The 23,930-nt window shown below is 42.1% G+C and overlaps 1 protein-coding gene across 4 annotated transcripts in view; it reads left to right on the forward strand.

Annotated features, from left to right (window-relative positions):
• Positions 1-23,930, forward strand: part of CHD9 (chromodomain helicase DNA binding protein 9) — a 2,197,083-nt gene that overhangs the window by 41,145 nt on the left and 2,132,008 nt on the right. For all 4 annotated transcript variants that reach the window (XM_086945174.1, XM_086945175.1, XM_086945176.1 and 1 more), the window contains exon 2: positions 1,648-1,770. The gene's annotated coding sequence lies outside the window, so the exon portion shown is untranslated. The remainder of the gene's footprint in view (positions 1-1,647; positions 1,771-23,930) is intronic.

Genomic DNA, 23,930 nt, shown 5'->3' on the forward strand with positions numbered 1-23,930 from the left:
AGGTAAACTCGCCTAATCAGAGATACATAAACAACAATTTCCAAAACTCGGCACCTGCCGTAAGTGGATCTTGAACACAGAACAAATACATCTTCCAGCTGTATGACCTTGCACCCCAAAAAAAAACCTCTTCCCACCCACTACCCCCACTCTTCCCCCCCACCCCTCCCTTTCCCCAGCACCCCCCACCAGAAGCGTAAGGGCTATTGCCCTCATTGATGGTATGTGAGTATGGGCTGTGAGTTCCGCCCGGGCCAGCCCAACCTGGGAAAAAAAAGAAAGGGAAAAAAAAAAGAGAATAGAATGCATCAGGGACAAAAAAAAAGAAAAAAGAGAAAATAGCATAAGACACTGCTAGGGGGTCGGCCCATTCAAACTAAATAAAATGTTATCCCTAGCCTCTATCCTATAAAACATTATTACATGATTTCTAGGAATTGTTGTGCTTTGATCTCCGAGACAAAAAATAAAGTTCTTCCCTTATGCACAACTTTAAGCTTAGCTGGGTTCAATAAGGTTTGCCCCCCCTTAGCTTGCATAGGTGCCATCAGCTGTTTAAGTCTCCAGCGTTGTTGAACCGTTGCGGAGCAAAAGTCTGGTCTGACAAAGAATTCATGCCCCAAACCTTTTCTGGGTTTGGATGGCCTAGCCAGATCATATAGGATCTCCCGGAGAAGATAATTCTGCAAACAGATGAGAATAGCTCTTGGATGTTTGTTCCTCCCCCTCCTGGTCAGGTTTTTGGTTGAAAGGAAAACGATGGGCTCTTATAATTTCTTTGTCCCAGTCCCATCCATTAAGATCCTGAAAGGCATCTGAAAACATCTCTACTACAAACCGGCGAACATCCTTCCCTTCTGATTTTTCCGCAACTCCCAAAATACGTAAATTGTTACGATGTGCGCGATTCTCTAAATCAGTTAATTTCCAGTCAACATCTTGCCTAGTACTATCCAAATCTTTGAGTTTTTTTTTGTAGTGTAAGCTCATCCTCTACCGCAGATATGTGCGTTTCAGTCTCTTGTACTCTCAAATTGGTATCCGTACTAGACTTAGCCAATCGTCGAACAACATTCTGGAGTTTACGTACAGCTCCCTGAGTCCGGAGACCCTCAGCCTTGGTTTCCTCTCTGTGAGTCATAATCATACAATACATTGAAGCCTGTAGCTTATATATGGATTTTAGTGTAACCTCCTCAGCTTCCTCTAATAACTCTGGAGATTCAGGATCAATTTCATTACTCGCACCGGCCCCATCCTTTGAGGTTGACTCATGGCACTTATATTCTCGTTAGATTTCTCCTCTATGACCTTGCGAACAGTATTTGAGACTCCTTCATTTGTTAAAAAATCAGAACCAAGCATATCTTCTATAGTTGAGTGGCTCCTGTTGTACAAAATATTAAGTCTGGTTCCAGTGATGAGGTAATGCAGGTTTTTCAGTTGTAAAGGCTTTATGTACCACACCTTTGTTAAATGTGTTTTGTATCCTGGGATATTGACTGGGATAGTTTAACAAAGAATGATAATGCATTTTAAATATTCACAACCATAAAGCAATACAAACACTTAAGAAACCGTATGTTCAGATATAAAGTGTTTAAGGGGGTCTTACAAAATGTTCATGATGATTTTCCTTGTCTTTAGGAATTGTGCCTACTTTCAGAAGTATAGTACAGTTTCAGTGTTGCAGATAGTGGACTTTGTTCAGTCTGAGAATCCTCTTTCTACCCAATCTCAAAATGGATACCTTGCCGCTGGGCCTAAGAGGTAAGAAAAGTCATATTTGTGGATACTTTCCATACTAGAAAGGACACCTCATATTGTACTTCACGATTGTTTTTTCCTGTGTAATCATTTGTTCTACAGTTTTGTTGAGATGCTACCTATGGATTGCCTAAGTACCCTTACTAAAAAGCAAGGGAGCATATGAATATGCATCAAAGACAGCATTTGAAAATTTTGGTATACTCTGTAAGCAGGGAGACAGCAAGTTGACTGGGTTTTGTGATGTTTCCCTGGCAAAATGCCTAAGACTTATTGCGCTCATGGGATTGATTGAGCTGTAGTGTTTCATGATGTTGGTATATTTAGAGGGAAATATATATATACTTTAGCATTGTGAAGAGAGCTTGGAATATGTTTCTAATAATGATAATGAAGTTAAAATATTTTTCTTCTTCAGTAGGGCGTTATCAAATATAGTACTTGGCAGTGACATTAGGACTGATTTAAATTGTCCCTAGAAAAGCACAGATTGCTGAGCATTAACAGAAATAGTTAATGGATTGGCAAGTACTACATACCAAAATGACACACTATCCACTTAAAAATAGGAGAATGCAGCGCCCTTTCAAATGCTCAAAGATCATGGATGTGTTCCTTTTGAAAGTAACACTCCGTTCAATGACAAAACCAACAAGCATTTGCAATGCAATAGGTCTCGCGTTTATGCAAGTTTAAGCTACATTGTGAATGACAATACCTTTTATTTATGTTTTAAAGCGTAAATAAAAGGAATTGGCGTTTACAATGCGAATAGCTCAAGCTCGCGTAAATGTGAGACCTGTTGGATTGCAAGTGCATGTTATTATCAAGCTTGCGATTGCCACAGAAAGAGTAGTCTGTGCTTTCTGTTGTTTAATGCAAACTTTCTAAATTTGAAGCCCTGGAAAGCGGCCAAGGTTTTGGACAAACTTGCCGTAATGTATTTATTTTAAAAACTCCCTCTTACAATTGAAAATATTCTGTTTTATTGTTAGCAGTAAACAATTTAGAGCGAATTCGTACTCTGCTTTTACAGTTTTCGAAATCCCTAAAAGTACCTGGCCTCAGGCGCAATGGAAACCAAGATAATGTATTACATTATTGATACAAAGATATTACAATTTAGAGGAAAACAAGTCAACCAAAATAACACTTTGTGTAGTTTGTAGATTACGCAACAATATGGCTTTCATGCAGCAAATGTTTATAATTTATTAGCCATTCGGCGACTACATTCAGGGGCCACGCCCTGACACATTATCAACCGAGGCAGGGATGGCTCACTCGAGTAGCTGATAGCAGGGTTTTTCCAAATGTATTTTACAAACGGCCGCGCCCCACTCTGCGCAAAAGCATACTTTGGCGCACATTGCCCTTGGTTATTTTTCACAATCGGTATTTTGGGCTTTAAGGGGGAAGTCGTAATTAACGAGTTTGCAGGGCTACCATAGCAGTTAACACTCACATAACCTTCCAAGAGAAACGGCACAGTCCGTAATACACACACACACAAGCACACAGAATCACACTTTTTTCGAAGGCTGCGTGATGTGTGTGAAAACAAAATACGAACACGACACATTCAATCAGACACTGCGGTAGAAAATATTGTTCTGTAGTGTGTGTGTGTGTGGGGGGGGGGGCAGAGGGGGGAGGTGTCTCTGCCACTAGAGAATACCACAAGTGCACTGTGTACAAGTGGCGCTGCGGCTGAGCACACTCAGAGCAGCGGGAGTGCTTTGAAGCACTTCTTTTAGAGAGAGCGAAATAGTGTTCATTTACCAGTCCACAATGGCAGAAGTGATCTTTTGTTTATGAAAAATGTGAAACGTTCCATGGTTTTGCCATTGAAGTCTGCCTCCCTCCTGTGTTTGTTTAAAAGCCTGGAGGTCGACAGTATCGAAGGAGGCTGACGTGGGCAAAACCTAGGTTTGCGAGCGAGGACGGAAACTGGGAAGGAAGTAGAGAATGCAAAATAAGGGAGGGAGGAAGGAGACCAGTAACAGAGGACTGAGGAAATAGCAGAGCAGTGACGGTGAAAAGGGGGAAGGAAACAAGATGGTAATGGGTGAGTAATTGGGAGAGAAATGGGAGGAACTGGGACAGAGAAACGGAAGTGGGAGCAGGGAAAATGAGCAACATTGATGCTCAGGATGAAAGGCTGAAGACGGGGGGGGGGGTAGCAAATGAATGAAGGAAAAGAAGGGAAGGGCTCTTCATTAGTACTTGCAGCACAGCAGAGATCTATCTGTGTGGCGCACAAAGGCTGCAGCAGTCTGGAAGGATAGAGGCCTGCTTCCGGATTGCCTTATCACAGGAGGCATCAGTGGAATAAGATACCAATGAGGCCCGGGACTGCCCGAGCCCAGCTCAGCCCCGCGCGGATTGAGATGTATCAATGCCAACTACCACACCTCTGCAGGACGAGGTTCACCGGGAAGAAACTTAGATTTAACAACAAAGGTGGCCATTGTCCCAACTGCTTCGAAAATTAAAGTGGGCATGGCGTGCTGAATGTAAGCAAGGCACGTTGTCGTGCCCGCAGTAGCTCAATAAACAAACAAGTAGTCCCTAAATGAATAGTTAACAGCCAGCAGCGGAACTAAACTGTAGTAGGTCGCTGCTGCTTCCTGCAAACCAGAGGCAAAACCGAAGTGACGTATCGGATGAAAAGCCTACCATAAGCCAGATAAGTAGACCATTGCCAGAATCAACCAATGGCAAGCGAGCGGAGCAATTACCCTCCATATTCGTGTCTACTATAGGTCTTGAGACCGCGCATGCGCTGTCTAGGCAAGACCTAAAAACAAATGGTTATTTGCACTATTTGAAGGTTAGCTTCTTAAACTGCAGTTTTTCTCTTGCAAAAGTGCAGGGGGGAGTGGTGATGGTGTTGGGAGGAATGTGAGATTACCAATAGAAACAGCAAGAATGCCTTTTTATCACTGTAGTGATTGGTGTTGTCCTAACTAAGCGCCAGCACATACAATGGTGGGTAGGTGCCACATAGGATAACCTTTTAGCATTGATGTACTATCCGGCCTTTGGTACAATACCAGTGTAGGGCTGGGGGGGTGTATTCCTCGAAATGTATTCCACCCTCTGTTCGAAGAGAACAAAATGATAACTTTAAAATGTTTGAGGTTAAAAAAGTTTCATTGAAGTGGCCTGCAGCAGGTGGAGTAATCAACCCATTACAGATGTTCTGAGAGGGTCGAAATATTGATAGCATAATGGAGAGATTAGGACTGTGAGAAACAGGTGCCAGTGCAACAGAGGGAAATTGAGAAGTCAAAAGAGCAGGATAAAAATGGAAATGCAGTAAGAAGTGAATGTAGCCTTGGTCACCCGCTTAACCATACTCAGATGGGGTGGCTTGTCTGGTAAGAGGAAAATAGGTGCACTGTAGCTATGAGCTTGGTAGTAAAGAGGAGCAGGTTTAATGTGCTGGCAGGACCTGAATACATTGGTAACAGTGAAGTGCAGCTGTCAGGACCTTGGAAATGCAGCTACCTGATATTCAAGGGTGCCTAGAGTCTGAGACAAACACTTTACACATACATGGAATAATAAATGAACGATGGTGGGCGCTCGCATTCGGGTGTAGTAGTATGGCGCAAACTGAGAACTGTTAATAAAGATCAGATTTGGAAATTTGGAGGAGCCCATAAATGGAATGAAAGATCGTCATAACTTGAAACCCCAAGGGGTCAATATCTAAAACCACCATCCACTGAGAGATGGTGTCACATTGTGGTACTGCCAGAGAGGAAGACCCAGTCTGGCTGCAGATAGTATTTATTTTCATTATTTTATTTTAACAGTGAAATAAACACCTACGTTAAATGACCATACTGATATGTAAACATACATTTGTCATTACTGTTCCACGCTTAGACTTTCTGCACTCCCACAATTGAACATAAGTATTTTACCATTATTGATTACAATTATGCAATGAACACATAAGCTGGGCGCCACTTTTGCATAGTAGGCTTGGGTTCAGTACAGTCCATTTATGTGCAGACTCAACAACGTGCTCACCTACATATAAAGTTTAACATTTTACATACACATACTTTATTATCCAATTGCGTATGCGATCTAACCTGTTATACCTTCCCATACCAACACATTCATAGATAATTAATCCTGTGACTCTTCGCCCTCATTCTCACCAGTTTCCTTTCCTACCAAGTATGTACGATAAGGTCCCCAAATGTTTTTGTGTCTGTGTCTCAAGGGGAGTAATTTGTTATATATATGACTCAAAACTCTTTTGGAGTATTGTTAAGTGGGGTAAAGGAGGTCTTCCTGAACCACCCGTAAATTATGTAACCCAGAGAAGCTGGGTAGATCATTTTGGTCCTCCATATGCATGCTGCCCAGAGGATAGGAACAGGGAACTCAAAAACAATACCCTATGTTTAGAACCACCTTTTAACATTAGAGATGTAACAGTGGCACTTAAAGCAGTCTCAAGGGGAAAAGCACCAGGGCCAGACGGGGTCCCAGCAGATGTTTTTCTCCAGGATAAGATGCACTCTGACCTGTATATTATGAAGTTGGCCGATGCAGTAGCATTAGGGGCTCCAATACCAAAGTCATGGCAAGGGGCCATAATTATCCCTATATACAAGAAAGGCTACAAAACACAGGCTGGGAACTATAAGCCTATCAGCCTGATTGATACAATACAAAAGGTGATTGGGAAAATGATTTTAGGTAAAATATTAGATTGGGTAGAAGGAGAAAATATCTTGTCCCCTTTGCAGGCTGGTTTTCGCAAATTAACCAGCACTACTGATCAGATCTTCCAGTGTAATAAAGTAAAACGGAAGACTGTATTATTAGGCAAAGGTAGCATTTATGCCGCATTTATTGACTTACGAGCCGCTTTTGATTTGGTGCCCCGATTTAAACTATGGAACGTGTTAAACAAGTTAGGTATGCCACCTGAAATCTTAATGCTAGTGATGAGGCTGCATGAGTCAAATTACGCAAAAATTCAATGGTGGGGGGGGGGGGATGGTATGGGGGGGGGGTATGGGCAAGTTACATCTGAATTCCCGGTCGAGCGTGGGGTGCGCCTGGGCTGTGCAATGGCCCCCACGCTCTTTTCATTATATATCAACGGGGTAGTTGAATGCATGTTGTCAGGATGTGTAGATGCCCCCACTTTGGCTGGAATGAAAACCCCTATTTTATTATTCGCGGATGACACTCTTATTATAACGAAAACCCCTAGTGGCCTTCAGCGAGCCTTGAAGATTTTTGAGGATTTCTGTACTGACCAAGGGTTGGAAGTCAATGTAGCAAAAACAAAACTTATGCCATTCAACCCACACCGCAGTTTTAAAGGGAATTTTTTTATGAATGGGCAAAAGGTGGCAATGGTGTTGGACTTTGTTTACTTGGGTATCCATGTGGCAAAGGGGATTAAGTGGGGGAAACACGTAGAAATGGCGGCTTTAAAATTACGCCAAAATGCGAGAGCAATAATTTCAGAGCATAAGAAATCCCTGACTAAACAGATACAGCCAGAACTCCAAGTGTATGAGGCGAAAGCCCTAAGCTCAGCACTTTATGGTGCTGAGATATGGGGCTATGATAAACTAACACCACTAACACTCGCAGAGAGTACATTTTTGTGCAACCTTGTTAGTCTACCCAAGAGTTCAACGATGAAACTACTGGGATATTATCTAGGCAGGAAGGCCTTGGAAGATATTGCTAGACTGCGCCCCCATATTATATTGGCGACTGATCTGGGTAACTCCTGAACTTGCCCATTATGCCCAGGGATTTTTGGACTTAACCACTTAAGTGCGGCGAACGTTCAGCGGACGTCGCGTGCACTACCTCGCTAGTGCTGCGCACGTCCGCTGATCGTTTCGATCCCGCCCGCGCAATGGATCGTCCGCACTGGGGCGGAATTTGCGGCGCGCTAAAGGGGTTAATTAGAACTTATGATTTCCACAAAATAACCTGGTTAAATGAACTTTGTAAAACTCTGGTGGGAATGGGTATGAAGGGGCAGTGGGAGAACCCCGAGGTAGCTTCATTCCCATCTGAGGTTATCTTAAAAGAAAAATACTGGGAATTGGTTGCGTACCGGAACTGGAACAGTGCTGATCCCTCTACTATGGAGGGTCGTTTCCTGGAATATAAATCTTTTCCCAGTTTAGAGCCATATTGGGATGGTATTACAAAACCGGGAGATAGGAAGCTCTATTTTCAGCTCAGAGCAGGGTCTCTCCCTATAAGATAATTAACTGGAAGATGGACTCTAGATAGTTCCAAAATGTGCCCGGTTTGTAAAAATGATAAAGAGACCATTGCCCATCTTCTCTTTGTATGTATAGCCTACAATACCCGCAGATGAGTTTGGCTAAAAGCCGTGTGCAGACTGTTAGGCACAAGGGACAGCGCGGTGGCGCTAATATTAATTTGCACTAGCACTTTACCTGTTATTTCAGTTGCAGTCGCAAAATACCTGGGCTGGGTCTGGGCCATAAGGAAAAGATTTTTGTTAGTAATTTGATTTTCCATAGTATACGCAAGATATTAGAAATTTTAAAAATGTATTGAATTCATGCCCAAAGTATACGATAGAGATTATAGGAACATTTGGAATATATGAACTTTGTGATTGTTTTAAATAGTAATGCTGTCGAATTGCTTTTAATTGTATTTTTACATGTGTTAAATAGTGTTAACTGAAATGAATTTATATTAACAAATTGAGGTTTTAATAATCGTGCTTTTATGAGTTTTTTTTATCTCGAATAAAGCAAATTTGACTTGAGATATATATATATATATATATATATATATATATATATATATATATATATATATATATATATATCATCTCAAAATAGGTATTACAATAGATCATATCCGTGTGCCATTCGTCCACTGTGCTCTTCGGTCCCCGGGCCCACCTCATTGCAACTCTCATTTTGGCCAATAAGTCCTATAGCTTCCAATTGACGCTGCACTTTCTCGATCTGTTTGGTGTACCCTAATAGACCCATGAGTGGATTTATCTCCAATGTGGTGCCAGTTATACATTATAATTCCCGGATAACCTCCTTCCAGAGGGCAAACACCCCGGGATAACATCAGGCAACATGTACAAAGTTAGCTATCAGTCTGAGCTCTGGAACACTCAGGTGAGTCCCGTACCCCGTATCTGTGTAGCCTTTCGGGGGTATAATATATCCTGTTAATGTATTTAAACTGGATTAACCTGTGCCTTCCATTTTGTGATATGTCCTTAATCAAGGCACAGCAATACCTCCAGACTCCATCTATAATTGTTCCCAATTTTCGTTGCCAGTCCTGCCTGGGCTTAGTCATTGTTGGCCTGCAAGCTTCTTGTGTGAAGGAGTAAAATCTTGTGACCAGTTCAAAATGTGCTTGTTCTTTTATCAAGGAGGATAAGGACGGCATAGTTGGAGGTTCTAGGATATAAGCTCCCAAAATAGCACACAGCGAGTGGCAGACCCTAAAGACTTGAAAACAAGCCATAGTCTACTGAGTTGCCAACTCTGCAGTTCGAATTTCCCAATTTTTAACCTTCCCATCGGTGAATAAGTTTCCCATTGTCATGATTTGCAATGATTTTAAGGCTTCAGCTACCCCTCTATCCCTGCCAATTTTGAACCATGCACATCATTCTAGCAACACGTGTGATGAGTATAGTACAGAACAAACCTGTGCCTCTAAGAGACTCCACCACACCTGCTCTGTAGTATTCAAGGAATTGAAACAGCTGTGTTGCCTCTTGTGGGGAGAGAATAGAATCTGTGGGAGTGTGTTTGGTATACCAGCGTCTCTTTCTATATACAATTATGGCATATCTTACCGGCTATGTATCCAATAGTGAGCAAAGGTACGCTGCGCCGCTATATAATATAAATCGAGATCAAGTGCACTTAGTCCTCCAATGTCGTACGGCATTGTGAGAGTTTCCCACTTCGCCCGAGGTTGCTTCCCAGCCCAAGCGAGCTTAATCATAATTGAGCACAAGGTAGTGAAAAAGGCACGCGTTAGGACATTGGGATATTGTAAAAAAGAAACCGGAATCTAGGGAGGACTACCATTTTCATAATGGCAATGCGCCCTATTAGGGACAGAGGGAGTCTAATCCACCGATAGACCTCTGTCTCAAGTTTAGTCACTACTTTCCCATAGTATTCTCTGATAACTGTTGTGGGGTCTGTGTGGATCTGTATGCCCAAATAACGGACCAGGACCGTCGTCCAGTGCAGAGGGAACTCCAGATGCACCTACGTCGTTACATGAGTCAAGGGGAACCTCATGGACTTCTCCCAGTTGATGCGGAGTCCAGAGAAGGCTACAAACCTTACCACCCATCTAAGGACCAGAGCAAGATTTTCCTCCGGATCTCAGATATATATTAATGTGTCATCTGCATATGTTGCGATAACTAGGTTATAGTTTGGGATGGTATCCCTCTATGGCCATGGTATTCGCGTATGGCATTTGCCAGTGGCTCCGCTACCAAGGCATATAGTAAGGATGAGAAAGGAAAACCCTGTCTTGTGCCCCGGAATATCCCCAACAATGGAGAAATGGTATTTCCCACACGGACCCTGGCCACTGGATCAGAGTATTATGCATCCACTAGTTTCAAGAAAACCTATACGGCAGAGCACTGCCGTTATAAAATGCCCACTCGACTTGAGTCGAAGACCTTCTCGGTATCCATAAAGACTGCAACAGCTCTTTCCGCTGGGTCAATTTGCTGCAAGACCCCAAAGAGAGTGTGGAGATTAGAAGTAATACTACGTCCAGGGACAAACCCAGATTGTTCTTGTTTTATTGCTCCGGGCAACAATGGAGCCAGCCTATTTGCTAGTATTTTTGCATATAGCTTCGTTTACACATTCAGTAATGAAAGTGGTCTGTATGAAGCACATTCTGTTGGATCCTTGCCTGGCTTTAACAGAGTGAAAATCATTGCTTCACGCTTAGAGTGAGGCATAGTACACACCTTTGTCATTTCCTCATAGAGTGAGATCAGGTGCGGGATGAGTAGGTCCTGATAGGCCTTGTAAAAGGCTACCATAAGGCGATCAGAGCCCCGGGCCTTAACATATGGCATACCTGCGAGTGCTACCTTTATTTCAGATGGCGATAATGGGCTCATCAAGTGTCCTGTATATTCATTAGGGAGCCAGGTCATAGCTATATGTTACAAGTAATCTTTCATAGTTTCCTCTTCAGAAGCTATTCTCCAGACTAGTTCTAACAGCCCAACACATCACATTTGTTGTTTAATGCCCATTGTATGTACTCTCAGATCTCTCTCCAGTGGTTCTTAACCTGTGGTTCAAGGACCCCTGGCGGTCCGCAAGGCATATCCAGCTGGGTCTGCGACTGTTAGACATAATATCAAAATTAATCAATTAAAATTAATAAAGTATATACAAATAAAAAAGCAACATTGTCATATTACACAAAATATTGAACATTGTGAGCATTTGCTCAGTGTATTCTTGTCTGTTTTAGTTTTGAGGTCCAATCATAGAAATTGCTTAGGCTGGGTGTCCCCGGCTTCCTATAATGATTCAGTGGAGGTCCGAAGAAGCCAAAAGGTTAAGAACCGCTACGTTAGTCTAATCAGTGTGTCGGGGGATGCTAGAATGAACTTTTCTAATGTTCCACTCTATGGATTTTAGAAATGTATCTCATCTCCCTGCTTATGAATTGTACCCATTGTCTGACACTGTGTGTTCTGTGAAATTCTCTCCAGAAAAAAAAATCAGATCTCCACCACGTTCCAGTGCTGGGATTAGACAGAAATCTGACATCATGCCACTTGGTGTAGTAATCTACCAAAAATACGACAAAACAGAGGTGTGACGAGAACAGAATGAGAGGACCCAACAAATCCATACAGACTTTCACCCAAGGACCTAATAGCAACTTGATAGGCTGTAGAGGAGCTGTGCATACTCCATGTTTTTCTCATAGCCTGCATTCATCCCCACATCTTTTTCCATGTCTGGCCATTAGAAGGCAGCTCAGACCCTACACTTAGTCAGGGTGCACCCCATGCATCTCGTGATACTTTGAGAACAATGACAGACCTCATCTACTCTTGGGGAACTAACTTGTCAGCCTTAATCAATAAATCCTCCACAGAACGCTCATCCAAGATTTTTCTTCCTCTGCCAATCACCCACAACAAATTTGATAACTTTCTGCACCAAAATGTCACTCTGAATAGCCGCATGGCAATCACTGTCAGTAATCCAACTAAAAAATTAAACCAATCCTTGTCAATGTGAACTACAAAAGTCACTAAATGAACCTGTGCTTAGCCATCGTGTAGCTTGGCACAAAGCATCCCGGTTTAACTGGAAGGCAATCTGTAAAGTATTTATGCAGCACTCAAACCGCAATAAAGTGAAAATACAACACAAGATAAATAGCAAACCATTTTAGAAAAAAAAGAAATCTAATTAATAAAATGACACCAAAGCAATACAAATCTAATCAGTGCAACACAAGATAGGAGTTGTTAAAGTTTAACATCAAAATTGGGCCAAAAAATACAAAGCTCCGCTTGTAGTTCTCTGATTGCGCTGAACTGGGGTAAAGTCACTTGTTCAGGCTTACTGCGATGGAGTGTAAGCCGGATACAAGGACCATTTTGTTCTGCTGAAAAGTCACCTTTTGAAGTCCACAGAATGAGCTGCAGTACGCTTTTGCGGGGGTTGCGGGGAGGTCATTGTCAATGTGAGGAGCAAGTCCGGTGTTGTGAACCTATTGCTACTGTAATCCGAAGAGCTGGTCGTTGCTGGAGCTTGTCCTTGGCGATCGTCATTACCGGTTGCTGTTGGTGTGAAGAGCCGGTCCCGCTGGAGCTTCGCATTGGCGGTCGTCGTGGGCAGCCAATTGTCAGCACAAAAATGCCACTTTGCTGTCGTAGGGAGTCCAAAACGTCTGTATCTTCACCTTTTCTTAAGGATGAGTACAGTCTGATGCCAGCCAAGGGTCCAGTAACTGGACACACTATCTGGTCCCAAACTGAAGTTATCACTTAAGTGTAATAAGGTAGCATAATGTTAGTCTATGGGAGAGATGGCCTTACAACAATAAAAACTGAAAAACTTAAACCCTCATGTCCTACTTTTTAAATACCATGCACAATGCCCTATGATCCTTTAGAGCCTACTTTTTTTTTTAAACGAAGGTGTAGGTCTGGCAAATGGTATATTTTGCCAGGTTAAAATGACAGTTTTTAAAATGCACTACAGGCTACATTGGCAGACCGGAGACCTGTTTTAAAATGCTACTTAAGTGGGTAGGACAAGGAGTGCTGGAGGTCACTAGTAGCTTACAATTTACAGGCTCTCTGTGCACAAAGTTCCATTTACCAGTGACTTATAAGTAAATTAAATGTGCCAAATAGATGTAGGCCAATTTCACCATGTTTTAGGTAGAGAGCACTAGCATATTGACACTGGTTAGCATGTGTAAAGTGACAGACTCCTAATAGCCAAACAAATTGGTTTCAGTAAAGGAAGGCCAAAATCTGGAGTGGCACTGCAGAGAAGGTCCGGTCCAACTAAGATAATTTCTCAACATGTACTGCCATAATCAGAGCACTCAACTTCATTTGCACCATCTTTCTGAGCGGGAGACCTAGACAATCCACTCTGCGGTCCTACAAACATATTGTGACTGTCAAATTGGTACTGCAAAAGTTTAGTGTGACAACTGTGCAACGAGTGGTGGGTAACACTTGACATCACCACTAAGAATGAAGACTTGTGGCTTGTGGTAAATTAAAATGGTACATTTCCTGCACCTCAGATTAGCATTGAACTGTGGCATAATTCAAAAGTTTCCCAGTAATTCATTTTCTATTGCTGAACAGATCACTTCCATTTTCCTTAGACCATGGCAAGCATAGCCTACAGTGAATCCTTCATTCACTTTCTTTTGCTACAACACTGCTCCTAACCAAACATTGCTAGCATCCACTATGGCAAAACAAGACTATAATTGTCACTTGGTTTGAAGGCTCTGACGCCCACCAATTCTGGCTTCTCTTGCTCACAGGTGCTCTCGGTTCCAGATTCCATGTTAATGGGATATCAATCCATTACATATTGTTAAGAGAACACGCGTGTGGCTTATCGAGGCAGAAATGTGAATTTAATTCACATAGTCCTAAAGGTACTTCAGACTGGGCTTATCAACAAGGGTGATGCTTCTACTATGGTCTGTACTATCCCAGGATGCATGAAAGTGCTGTCCTTTGCAGTAGTCTGACCAAGAATACTCTACTTCCCTCCTGAAGAAGTCACTTTTTTTTTATTTTTACGACCAACCCCTGGACTGAAGTATAACCAGCTAGTTCTAAAATGTTATTCATATAGGTTGGGTGCAAAAATGATATAATCTTGGAATACAGTGACTCCTTTGAGATCCTTGAGCATTTGGATGATTGATTCTCCTAAATATTGCTGTTGCAGAATCCAACCCAAATGGTACCCAACAGTGAAGTAATGACCTTAAAGTGGTTTCAAAGGGCATGCAATAATGATGGAGCTCTGGTTCGAAATCCACCTCGTGGTAGACTAAGGCAAGATTTAACTTGGTGAACCACTCAGCCCTCCCTGTGTGGCAAGAATCTTGCTGATCTAGGACAAGGGCAGAGAATCAATCTATATTTCTCTGTTCAAACTTTGGAGTTCAACAGAGAAACTGAGTTCTCCACTTAGTTTACGAGCCATGACTAAAGGAAAAAGCAAAAGTAATGATTCAATAGGATAGGTAATGCCAATGTTTTTTATGTCCCCAGTCTCAATCACCATGTCAAAGAGAAATTCGTAAAACTATCCAAGAATGTTTAAAACCTTGGTAGCAACTTAAATCTTCCCTTGGATGCATCTTTCCCCGAACTCCAAGACATCCTGAAGGAAACCAAACGAGTAAGTTATCCTCCCCTTATAAGAAACAAGCTCTCTGTCCGTAAGTTGAATGCAGTTACCTTATGCACCCGGAAAAGGTTATTGCTTTTCCTTGTAATCCTTGTACCTGGATCCAAGATTAAGTGGAGTATTTTATCTCTCACTTTAATGTCCACAAACAGATCAACACACTCTGCCAATTCTTACATTATCATCCTACACAACCAAAACCATATTTTGAGTCACTCTGAATTTGGTCAGGAAAGCATCTTTTTTTTCAAGCTTCTTATTTATCCAGTTCGTTGCTAACATTCAGTACTAACTTGGGTAGATGTTTGAATATTGCCCTTCCTTTAAATTCGAAAGTTAAATAACAAAACAAATTTCTTCTGAGTTCTAAATCTGTGCATCTCAGTAGCCCCAAGAAAGGTTTCAAAGGAATCAAACCATTGGCTCCAACCAATTATTGGGACACCAGGTCACTATAAATGGTGAGAAGGGATAACAGAGTGCATCATGGAACCAAGGAGTAGAACAATGCAGATATGGAAAAATCTGTAAAGTGAAATTGTGTTGAGGCACACAAAATGTAGACTAGTGTGTCTCACAGTTTCAATAGTGTCAATGAAATGTAAGGGCCTTGATTAAAACTAGTCTATGACACACACATAAATGTAGTATGGTTTGCATGTGTGTCATAGTTGCTACATCCTTTCATTCAACTTAAAAACCTTTTCAGATATTACACAGTAATGAAATACCAATTGTATTGCATGTCTGTGTCCCCATCAGATCTTTGAGAAAAACTGTATGGGAATAAATTGACTAATATGGAAAAATAATGATGTGCCAATGCGAACAGACAGACTTATTTGTTAGTATTGTCAAATCCAGCTTACTTGATCGCAGGAGAGAAAGTGGATAAATACTTAACTGAATATGTAGGTGCACGCATTGCTGATTTCAGCCGGTGCACTCAAGTTGTAGTGCAAGCAACTTTGCTGCTATGTGAAAGAAATGCGCTTGCCTGTCCTTGTTCTGGAAACGAGGCCTGGGAAAGATGTGTGTGTGTGTGTGTGTGTGTCCTTAAATGCATGATGCATTCCACTGTCTGCTTGCAATGCAGATGCCTCTGCCTAGAGTTGAAAACAAATGTCTGTAAGTAGGATATCACTGCCTACTACTCTTTGAAATTGACGTCTTGAAGTCTTTAAAACAATGGTCCTGTATTAAATTCGAAGGAATCGTCTGCGCGCCTAGATTCATGTTGACCACCCAAAAAGACTGTGCGCATTGGTTCCTGGCAACCTACTGTACTTGTTGCAAAATGTAAGATTTAGCAATTCACAGAAGACAGTTGCCCCATTGACATTGCGGTAAACAATAATGAAGAAATAGTTACAGCTGTCCACCATCAGTTCATCCGCCTTAGAGTGAGCCTCGACAGACTTGCGTATTGAAACACGAAAATTCTACACAGTACCCATGCAGATTGAGAATTGCCTCCTCTTCAGCATTCTAAGTCGCACAACAAATCTACTTCAAAGATACGAAGATTCATGGATAACCTAGGTACTGATATTCTGACCGGATAGAAAAAGCAGATTTCATGGTTGAAATTATGTTGTGCCAGAAGGCACAGGAAGTCCAGTAGAAAACAAGAATAGTTCTTCAAAGGATCCGCTGGTAGCATACCTACAATTTGGAGTACATGTCAGTGAAAAGCATGTTAAACCCATAGACTGAGACCAAAGACATGGCGTCCTCTGTGTTTCTAATTTTAAATGTGTTGTCTGACATATAACGGACATCTGAACTGAGAAACTGACTAAATTGGTTAAGGAAACGACAAAGTCTGCTTTTACCAAGACCTACAAAGAGTTTGAAAAACTGTTGATTAGATGTATGTTAGCCTAATTAAGGTTTGAGAAATGTGGTTCAGTCCAAGAACTAAACTGCAATCAGAGGCAGCACAACTAGACAACTAAATAACTCTAGCAAAAGTTTATTCAGTTTAAATACTTGGTGAAATGGAAGAAACTAGAGACCTAAAAGTAGTGGTGCTATATCGTTCACTGAATAGCTGCCACACCACTCTGACCGGTCCCATGGTTATTCAGATATCAAAGACATTTTGGAGTATACTCTTCCTAGTCACTAAGATGACTTTCCCGATGTGGGATGGGGTGTGTGTATGTAAGGGACAGACTACGTTCCCCTCCCCATTCACCCCCATTTGTTTTAACACCAATTTTACACTGTGAATAGGGAAAGGCCAATATCAAAACTGGAAGGCTCAGCTTTATTATGGTGCGCTTGTTATACCATGCAGTTAAGCCACTTGACGAAATAAAGACAATACCTGTGTTGGAAATAGAACAAGTTCCATACCTTCAGGTGCGTTACTGAGTGTTGCCCTTTACAATGAAAGCAGAAACCTCTTGCCTCTTGACAAAATTTGAAAAATGGGTGAAAGATCAGAGCTGCAACCGAAACCTTATAGCTCAAATATATAAATACCTCCTGGGCTCCGGTTCCACATGCAAAATGGATGGGAAAAGGAACCTAGGTAAGCATATCTCGCCTGAACAGTGGGAGTGAGACTATAACCAATCATGAAAGACATCTCCCTGTGTACCGATTTGAGAAACCTACTGTAAGGGCCTTACATATTGGTGCCACACACCTGAAAAGATAGCCCAGTCGGATAAAATTAAGTCTGACTTGTGTTGGAGAGGGGTGTGGAGCCTCAGGGACCCACACTCCTATTTTTTTGGCACTGCCGTAAATTAAATGGGTATTTGTAGTATGTACTGAGGACTTACACCATGCATATAAAATCAGGATACCTATAGATCCTGCAGTAACAAGATTTGGCGTTCCTGCGGTGGGACGACGCTCCCAGGCAAACCGCTCATTACGGTTTAGAACAGTTGTTCAGGTCATCTCAAACACTGGAGGAATACAACTGTTCCAGTTGTTGAGGATTGACTTCTTAAGAATTGACACTCTGGCAGTGGAGAAGATGTTTTTCTACATTGAACAAGTACATGAGCAATACCAGGTAGATTGGGCTCCATAAATAACCTTTCTCTCCTGAAAACTCTGGGCCATAACACCATCGTGTAATGTACTGGAAACCCTTACATGTCCCTCTGATTTATCTTCTTAACCCCTTCCACACTCATGACGAGCTGGGCTCGTCATGGTGTAGCCTCCTCGCACACTGATGACGAGCCCAGCTCGTCATGAAACAATGTAAATCTGAAAAGTTCAGCACCGGGGGGGAATGGGTGCAGCGGCGATGGTGTTAATTCTTGAGGATGCATATTTCCATGTATCCGTTTGGAAATTCATGTGGTGTTTTCTGGCTGAAGAGCTTCCATTCAGCCCGACTCCTGCCTCAAGTATTTCACATTTTTCTGTAGTTGTGTAACTGGCTTATCAAACCTAAACTTCATTCTTAGTCAGTACAGGTTATCTACCCCTGGCTAACTTACAACTTCTTCCAGAGGTGGGAGTTTCTTTTAACCTTTCCCAATTCCCAACCGGAGGTAATAATTGACTGGTACAGTTTTGTACATAGTTTATTAAGGTGTCTCTTAATTCAGCTGTTAACAATTTTCACAGCAGTGTCCTTTTCAGCAATGGAAGACTTTGAGAGCTGAGGCTTTGTTGCTCCTTATATGGCTAATAGCCTCCAGCGTTTTACTGATCTCTCACGCACAGCTTCCCATGAGCTCTATAGTGTATTTTTGGTGTCCGTGAAACCATGTGGACAGATTCATAGGATTCAATCCTTGTTTCCCAGTAATTGTTGAGCTGGTATGTATCAGAACCTGTATAAGGGGAAGTCATATGGCTCACTCCAAGGTTGGATAGCTCTTCTTAACTCAGTCTTCTCCAGTGATCTCTGCAGTGAGTTTGACTTAATCCCACTGTGATGAATCTAAGGACCATTCAACCAACTCTGATGGAATATCTCCCCATTTTGACAATTTCAGATGTGAACCGACACGAGGCCACAAAGGACCTTTCCAATGAGGCTATTAAGCTGTGGTCCTGGAAACTGGACGAGGGAGATCATTTGTCTGCTGATGACTTGTTGCAGCAAAGAATGACATGTAAAAGATTTAAAGCACAGACCCGAGGAGATCTCATTCTTCTAGACTGGGTCAGAAGTGAGTGTTTACCCGACTTACTACATCGCAGTCTTTGTCCACCTTGAGGCCACCATTGAATGAGGCCTTGCTCTTTCAACACGGAAGGAAAGTAACCCAACCAAATCTGCCAACACAGTGCCTTCTGGAACTACTGATTAGGCTCCAACAGACCAGACAGAGAATCACTTGCTCTACTGAGGGAAAAATAAGGTGCCCACTCTGAATTCCCATTATCAGCATATAAACAAAATGTGATATTTTTAATAATAGTCGTTATTCATCTGCAAATAATTTGAGTAAAAATCGCCATCTTAATAATGAATACCTCAGCAACTCCATATATTATTCAACAAAATGTAGTATAAATTTCAAACTTTGCTGATTCCATATATGTAATAAATTTGGCAAAAACTCCAAATTCGCAATGCATCTATATATATTTATAATTTCGGTTATGTTTGACACGTAAATCATCTGCCCTTTCTTTCAGCTTCTACACAAGGACAGAGGAGCAACGGTGGAGCCATACATAATATGCCCCCCACTTCCAAAGATGAAATATATTGTGGTATTGAGCTACGTAGCGCTACCGCCATGCGTCTTCCCAGCCCCTTCCCACCTGGAGCTGTACTCTCTGCTAAACAGTGCTGCACTGACCGGTTCTCAGAAAACTGTGTCGGAGCAGCATGGAATTCCTTTTTGGCATATGAAAAGTGGAAAATTGCTTTTTCTACCCACTGTTGCTATGTCATAGTTAATAAACTCATTTAGGGTTTGATTATTCTCGAAGTGGAAGCCTTACATTACTATTATTCATTTTGTTGTCAAGTCTTGTAACAATCCCACATACCTGTAGAGGGTACAAGAGGTTTTCAATTTGGTGTCTCGATTGACGCATGCCTCCTTTTCTCTCTCCAGCCTCCCTGCTAATAGTGAGTTTTTATTATACCTTTTCTTCCTTGCTACTTTAGTGAAGCAGACGGGGGGCTTTTCTTGCTCGGAACCCCATATGTGTAACATCAACCTGAAAACAAAGCTACCATTTTGAAGTATGACCGAACTATTCGTTCTTATCACTTTGCACCCTGTTAGTACAGAAGCTGAAGTTTACTGCACGGCTACTGCTAATTTTTAGGAAGAACATAGACAAGGGCTCCTTCGCTGAAACCACACAGAACCTAAGATGTGTTCATTTTTCACATACAAAATGTTACATCAGCATGCAAAACAATAAAGCAAAGCAACTACTTGGAGTTGTAGTTTTCAGGCTTAATAGAGGCTTACGTTTCAGGCTTATTGCTGTTCTGTGCACAATCCTCGATTTTGTTAACATGCGTCAAGGTTTGTAATGCATACCAATGTTGTCAAACGTTGAAGGGTTAGCAAAAGTCCCTCCCTCACACTCTGTTTTCTCAGTGTTTGATGTGAATTTTGTGCCGATTTTTAAATGGGCTGTGTTATTGGCTTCTCTTTCCTTTATCTTGTATTTGTCAATGCTTAAAGCAAAGTTCCTCATGGCAGTCCCCAACTTGGTTTATTTGGGCCTCTTCAGTAAGGTGCAGCTGGGTTCCAGTTACACAGTAAGAGGAAGACCCATGTCTGGGCATGGCTGTCATACTTGTTGCATTGAAAAACTAAATGGGTGGAATGCTTGATCCAAACTCTGGCACAAATAATTACTCTGGCTGAATCCCTGTCCCATCATTGTTTGCTCACTATTCCACAGGCAGGGCCGATCTGTTTGCAAATCGACCTTGGTCCTGCTCCGAATAGGAACTGAGCGATTGCCAGTACTTTCAACTATTTGTAAGCGTTCCTCCCATCACCCTTTGTTCTTGTTATATAAGATATATAACAAACCATAAAATCGCAATTAGTAAAAATAGTAGACTGATATAGTATTCTTGACATTCAAGTAATTCAATCGAAGATTTCAATGCGCTGCGGGTCTTATTTCCTGGATAGCAGCAGAGCACAAGTTTGAGCCTTGGATTCCTGTTGCCCTCAATGTAAGTGCTGCGCTGCTGGAGAGGTTGATTCGATTTGAAGCGCTGCGGTCTCCGCCTTCTGGGTGGCAGCAAAGCACACTGAGCCTAGGAACCCTGGCCTCCTCCTCAATGCGCATTACATGCTGCGGAAAATGTTGATCAACTTTAAAGCACTGCAGGGCCCGCTTCTTGGATCGCAGCAAAGCACACTGTGTGTGGAGTCCTGGTCCCCTTGTACAAAATTACAGCCGGCAAAACAGTATAAAAAGCCTAGGAGGGCCTGATAAGGATTATCACAATGCACATTTTCTTCGCTCTGGGTTTGTTAGAGGGGGTAACCAACAACAAGGTCCCTTACTACTACGGCATTCTGAGATTCTTTGTAACAAAATACATGTTTGCAGGCTTTAATACGGTGTGATAACAATCCACCCTAAAAGGCCTGTTGATTGTATCATGCATTTGTCACTATAAGTAAGTGAGTCCTATTGCCCCTGTTGTAACTTTTCATAATAAGCAATTCAAAAATCTTGCATTTGACTTAACTTTTTTCAATGAACCAATCAGGCCTGTAGCTTTTATCATTGGCTTGTCACCATAAACAACTCAGGCCTACTGTGTTGAACACCAGCCTGCAATGCAACCACTGTATGCAGACATAACATTACAAATATGTACACAATTATGTTTTGCAACACAACACACTTAGGTGATAACAGGATTCTCACAGCGCAAATCTACTGATGGTAACCAGCAGCAAAATCCTTACCTACTATGGTAACCTACAAGATGCTGTGTAACAAATCGAAATGTTCAGTCACATTCTTTGAATAACCGTATCAATATCTTGCCGCAGGTTATTTCTACAGTTACTTATCATGAAGGTTGGAAACTGGGCACCCGTTGTACCCCACGGATTCCTGCAGAACTGTCCATCCTGACATTTCTACTGCAAATTGATTCTCCCTCTGTCGAATCTGAAGGTCTCGACAGCCAATAGATGCTTCATCTTGGGGGGGGGGGGAGTCTAACTACATTAGGATTGCACCCACCCTAAGGGGTTGCTCCAGGGTGTGGCATGCCAAAAGGACCCTTGAGCATATCTTGTTTGCTAGAACATCGCTGGTTATAGTGTAAATCAGCTGTACCCCAATTGACTTGAATAGATTTTAAAATTTGACATTTTGATTCTAAAAACTGGGTCCCTGGAGATTATTATTTGGGACAGGTTTGAACGTTTTTCTGTATGAACCACTGCCCCTGCTGGGTGTAGAGCATGGGGGGGCATATTAGTTTGTTTTGTTTTTCGAAACTTTTTAAGGTTATCCGAATTGTTTATAATCATTCTGGAATCCAAATTCTGTGGGCTGTTCTTCCCAACTAAGTTAAACGTTTTCCATGTAAACCTTTACATCTCCTGTTTGGATTTGGGCTGCCAGTTTGAGACCTTATTTAACGTATTAGCCATTTTAAGGTCTCAGTCAGGTAGGTTACTAAATAAATTACTTTCATGCGATTATAGGGATGATTTTAATTCATAACAGAGTTACAATACAACTTTGTATGATCTCTTTCTGGTTACTGTTGACACATTGCACAGTCAAAGAACTGATAGTAGGCGTTTGAAATTATTGCACACCCTAAATTATATTGGACCAACACAACATAGTTGAAATTGGGAGTGATCTTCACCTTTGTTGGTTGGGGCCAGGGTACAATAATTTGATTATATTGTAATCTCCAAGGGAATGGATGAGTATGCCCTTTAGGGGGCTACGAACAAAAAAGGTCATAGGTATCGTAATCCCAACGAGATAGTGCTTTGCTTGCTGGCTAGTTTTCGCTTTCTCTCACATATACCAAATGGCTTTCGGAGTCTCATAGATACATTTGTTATGACTATGGACAACCAGGATCCTGAAACAAATATTGCAATAACACTCTATACGGCATGAGGTCAGCAAAGCTGGAAAACTTGACCCATCTCAATCCAGGGAGAAAAATATCAATGGGGTCAATGAATTTGCCTATTTTGGGATAGCATTTGATTCCTGCAGTAGATGCGTCCCATGCATTTTTACGTTTAAAGCATTTTATTAGAAAGGTACAGCTCACATAGAATGCAGATTACATACATGCACTGGGTACTGCAAGAGGCAGTTCAAGACCAGAAATGCTAATGTCCCAGCCCCAGGGCTGTTTCAATGTCCTGCTCTCCGCACAAAGGCATATACAAGAAAAGATAAACAAAAAGGAAGAGAAAAACAAGAAAAAAAAAGCGTCGCCCTATGGGCCTGTACCTCTATGAACAGAACAACATGCCCCAACAAACTTTCCCCTCCCCTCCCTCCCCGCCCAGTGCTGTGTAGCATGAAAGCAATCAATCATCCTTCGTCTCACCCACCCCGCATATATCCGTGAGTCCCTGGAGGCCTCCACCCAAATGAAACCATTCCTCACAAAGGGGGTGTAAGCCGCAATAACCTGAGGTATCTCGGGCATGTGATTTCGGTGAATTCTGAAGCCAGCAATGAATGAAAGGGTTGCCACAGTTCCTCAAAACCAGTCACGTCTCCTGCCAGCGTGAGAGACATTTTTTCCATTCCCAGAACATGCCACAACCTGTGCAGCCAGCCTGTGCGTGAGGGAGTGGTGGTCGTGCGCCAGTGAATCAGAATGTTTTGTATCGCCGAGCCCAGCATAACGGCTATCTGCCTCCCCCTCTTAGATTTTAGCGGGTACATTAAGTCGTTTGGTAGACCCAGTAGGGTATATGCTGGGAAACGGGGCAGTTCGATCTCGAAGCATTTATCAACTTCGTCTATCACCATCGACCAGTAGGCTTGCAGTGCTGGGCAGTCCCAGAGGATGTGTGTCAGTGTGCCCACCTGCCCGCACTCCCGCCAGCATCTATCGCTAAGAAGCCTGTTCATTTCGTGTAGTCTTTCTGGGGTGTGATACCAGTAGGTGGATATCTTCGTGAAGGTTTCAGTGAGGCCTACATGGTAGGCCGAGTGACGTGCTCTATATGAAATACGTTCCCATTCTTTAAG

The sequence above is a fragment of the Lissotriton vulgaris genome, chromosome 12 (genome assembly GCF_964263255.1).
Source record: "Lissotriton vulgaris chromosome 12, aLisVul1.2, whole genome shotgun sequence".
Taxonomy (NCBI): domain Eukaryota; kingdom Metazoa; phylum Chordata; class Amphibia; order Caudata; family Salamandridae; genus Lissotriton; species Lissotriton vulgaris.